The sequence below is a fragment of the Ovis aries genome, chromosome 1 (genome assembly GCF_016772045.2).
Source record: "Ovis aries strain OAR_USU_Benz2616 breed Rambouillet chromosome 1, ARS-UI_Ramb_v3.0, whole genome shotgun sequence".
Lineage (NCBI taxonomy): Eukaryota > Metazoa > Chordata > Mammalia > Artiodactyla > Bovidae > Ovis > Ovis aries.
In genome coordinates this window covers 89,533,098-89,537,468 of record NC_056054.1, presented here as the reverse complement: position 1 = coordinate 89,537,468, position 4,371 = coordinate 89,533,098, and the positions used below count along the sequence as shown (strand labels likewise).

Here is a 4,371-nt window from a genome sequence, read left to right as displayed (position 1 = left end):
AATGAGACATCAGGCCCTCCTTCTTTATGCCCCCAAGAGTCATAAGCCATTCTCTTTGGACCCTCTCTTTTAGCTTGAAGATGATGATAACTGCAAAGGTGATGATTTTCTCCACCTCTTCTTCCATGGGGAGATAAAGAGTAGATTAAACTCCTTGATAAACTATACTTCCTGGAAAAGGTGACTGTATTTTGTTTCTCCACGATAAAAAGCCACCAAATCAATTCAGATTTTGTCAGTTCTCTTAGTATGGTGAGTCTCAAGATTAAGGATCAGGTCTCCTTTAAACTCAGCCCCTGTAATATTTAATTATTTGGTTTCCAATAGTTCTCTGTCTCTGCTATAAACAGTACTATTTCCAAGAGTAAAGTGTTCAGTCAGTACCATCTCATCATTACAACAACACTTTGTAAACATCTTCTTATGGTTATGTTTTATTCCATTATATAGATTGCCACACTGTTGAAATATTTAGGTTGTGTGTATATGTGTGTGTATGTCTATATATATGAGTGTGTTTGTGTGTATAGTTGATGCTTGAATAACACAAATCTGAACTGCACAAGGCCACTTATATGTGGATATTTTTTCAGTAGAAAATATTATCATACTACAGATCTGTGGTTGATTTAATCTTCAGTGTGGAAATGCAGATTCCAAGGAACTGCATATATGGCAGGCTGACTATAAGTCATGCAAGGATTTTTAACTGTAAGGAGGATCTGCATGCCTTACCATCCTGCCTCTCAGCCCTGTGGCGTTCAATGATCAACATGTGTGTACAGACCATCACACACACATGCACACACACACGCACATTTTTGGAATGAGATTAAGGTTATAGACCTGGCCATGCAATTTACTGGTAGACCACAGAACTTATGAGCATTCTTAGCTGTATGCAATAGAAACTAACTCTGGCTAATTTAAAAGGATACTAATATACAGCATCAATGAGTTGAACAATTAGATCACAGTTTAGATGCTGGAAAGCTCCAGGGATCTGGACAGCAGAAATGAATGGCTAGTCATTTTTAGCGTGTTGTCAGTACTCAGGAGAAGGCAATGGCACCCCACTCCAGTACTCTTGCCTGGAAAATCCCATGGGCAGAGGAGCCTGGTGGGCTGCAGTCCATGGGGTAGTGAAGAGTCGGACACGACTGAGCGACTTCACTTTCACTTTTCACTCTCATGCCTTGGAGAAGGAAATGGCAACCCACTCCAGTGTTCTTGCCTGGAGAATCCCAGGGACGGGGAGCCTGGTAGGCTGCCATCTATGGGGTCGCACAGAGTCGGACACGACTGAAGCAACTTAGCAGTAGCAGTAGCAGCAGTCAGTATTTAGACCCAACTACTTTCAATTCATGCATTACTCAACTCAAGATTCTGATTCCCAGGAAATAGAATCTGATTGACTTTACTTGGTTACATATGATCAACCACAGCAAGGACGAGAGGGCTGGTGAGGGACTTATAGTACCAAAACAACAAAAAGAAAGGGGATACTGATATTAAAATACATGGGAAGAGATCTTGAACAGGGTGTATTTTTATCATACAGTATTTTTACATTATAAACAATACTGTAATGAACATCTTTGTTCACATTTTATGTAATTTTAAAGATTATAGCTAATAGTTATTAAGAATCTTATGTGTTCGCAATTTGTTAGCATTTTAAAAGCATTATCTTACTTAGTCCTCACAGAATGTAAGTACTATTACTAGATTGATATACAGAGTTTATTCATTCATCCATAACATTGAACTGCCATATACGCTAGGCACTGTTCTCATTTATCTCTACCTGCTCTGACAGTGGTGCACCATAGCAGTCTTGAAACTTGCCTTGTTACAGTAATGGCTGGCCAGCAGCAGGACAGAGCAATCTGCCCCTCTCTTTAGAAGGCTGGGCAAATCCCCAGGATACCAGTGCACTAGACTCAGGTTCCGGGTGCTCTCTTCTCTTCAGGAGTAGAGTAAAACGTAGGCTGTGCCAAAAGTTACTGGGAAAAGATCCAGAAGCTCCTTGCATTATGTGTCATGGTCCTTGAAGAGCTAGAAAAATTTAAGTACTCTCCAAGGTTCTGAAAACAGCAGCAGTCACTATGCATGCACAAAGGAGTGACATTGACACTGAAGTCGCTCAGTCGTGTCCGACTCTTTGCGACCCCATGGACTGTAGCCTACCAGGCGGCTCCTCCGTCCATGGAATTTTCCAGGCAAGAGTACTGGAGTGGGTTGCTGTTTCCTTCTGCAGGAGATCTTCCCGACCCAGGGATCGAACCTGGGTCTTCCTACATTGTAGGCAGATGCTCTACCATCTGAGCCACCAGGGAAGACCACACAAAGGATTAGTGACCCTGTATTTGATTATCACTTGATTTTGTGAAGAGTCAACAGGATAAACGTGTTATCTATCTTCCAATCACAGTTTAAGGAGGGAACTGAGTTACTGAATTTCTATCCTTTCTCTTGTCCCTAGGAAGCTGTGGAATTAGCAGTGATGTTATCTGTGGAGGGATCCATACTTCCTGGAGGCGGGCAGTAGGAAGGGGCCCTTAAGACATCTGAGTCCTTGCTTAGTATTGCGTTAGTTATAGGTGTTTTAGGGGAGAAAGAGAGTGGGAGGAATGAAATAAGTACTAGATACTCTGCGTGATCTTTCTTTCTGTTTACTTAGCATTGATGCTTTGTCTTCTTTTACTGAGAAAACAGTAGGATTTGGACAAGAGACAGATATCCCAGCAATTAAACATTTGGGTATAGAGTCTTATAGACTTTAGTTTGATTTCCATAACCCTGATAAGGACCACTTATGATTGGGTGTGGTGCTAAGCAAGAGAAAACAAGATGGTCATGGGCTAATAGGGGGTTAATTTTTCCTCATAAAAGTCTAGAGGTAGGCAATGCAGGGTTGATGATACAGGGCTCAAGAATGTCATGTAAGGCCCAGGTTCCTTTTGTCTTCCTGATATGACTTCTTAGAATATGGTTTTCATCCTTGGGGTTGCAATATGGGTGCTGCAGCTCCAGGCTTCATATCCGTATTCCAAGCCAGAAGAATATGTGAGGGGCATACAAATCTGTCTCTTAAAAAATGTTGTCACAGGTTCACCCAGGAACTTTGACTTACATCTTTTGAGTAGACTGTCTTATTGCAAGAAGAAGGGTGAAAGATGATATTTTTGTTTTCTAATCTCTATAGCGGAGGAAGGCAAGGGCGGAGCTGGTTGTAAGTGCCTCATTATCTTTATGACCTATAAAATCACTTTTATTCATGCCTGTATAAAATGAGGGTGATGTTGCCTACCTTGTGGAGTTGTTTTGATGTTGCCTACCTTGTTGAATTGAGATAACGTATGATAAATTCTTATCACAGTGCCTTGAATGTCATAAGCTCTCTATAAACATTTTTTAAAAAAGTAACAGTATGCTGTATCTATGTTCATAGACCATAGAGAGAAAGAAATATATAATTCATAATAGGGTCACAGCCTCTCACCCTAGGACTTTTCACTTAGCTGGGAACTCAGTTGAACCCTGAGAACTTCTATTCATAATCTCTATTGATGGCAGCTGGTAGGGATCAAGAGACTACCAGCAATCTCGATTCTTTCCACAGCGCTAGTTATTATACACAGGATACTTAGGAATGCACCTAATTTGGCATGATGCTTGTGCTGTTCTGCCTCACTGTCATAATCGTGTCCTGAAGAGATGTGAGTAAATAAAGATTTGGTTAATACCTTTGGATGTGGAACTGGTGGAGCTGGAGTGTGATCTGGCTTCGCCACTGACCACCCTTGTGACCCTGGGGTGAACCTAAGAACTTCAGTTTACTCATCTGTAAATTGAGGACATAGCAACTCTTACAGGAGATTTTGGCAATCAAATGAAGTAATATATGCTAAATCCCTTTGTAAAATATAGGTATGCAAATAAAAGAAAAATGTTATTGCTCAGTCATGTCTGACTCTGTGTGACACCATGGACTCCTCTGTAGCCCACTAGGCTCCTCAGTCCATGGAACTCTCCAGGCAAGCATACTGGAGTGGGTAGCCATTCCCTCCTCCAGGGGATCTCCCCGACCCAGAGATTGAACCCAGGTCTCCCACATTGCAGGCAGATTCTTTACCATCTGAGCCACCAAGGAAAATGAAATAAAAAACAATACAAATAAATAATACAAATAAAATACCAACAAAAAAACATCTTTAAAACACAGAGATGCACCTAGAGTGTGCATGGAAGAAGGGGGACTTGGTGACGCTCATATGTGAGGATACCATTTCTCCTGTTGGTACATTCACCAGAAGGGCGCAAACACTCCCATCACCTCCAGACTCCAGGCACAAGGGTCCCAACCAG

The 4,371-nt window shown here is 41.5% G+C and overlaps 1 non-coding gene across 1 annotated transcript; it reads right to left on the bottom strand.

The window, feature by feature from the left end:
• Positions 1-2,266: 2,266 nt before the first annotated feature.
• On the bottom strand, positions 2,267-2,339 carry TRNAC-ACA (transfer RNA cysteine (anticodon ACA)). The gene has a single exon. It is a non-coding gene; the product is annotated as a tRNA-Cys (tRNA).
• Positions 2,340-4,371: the final 2,032 nt, after the last annotated feature.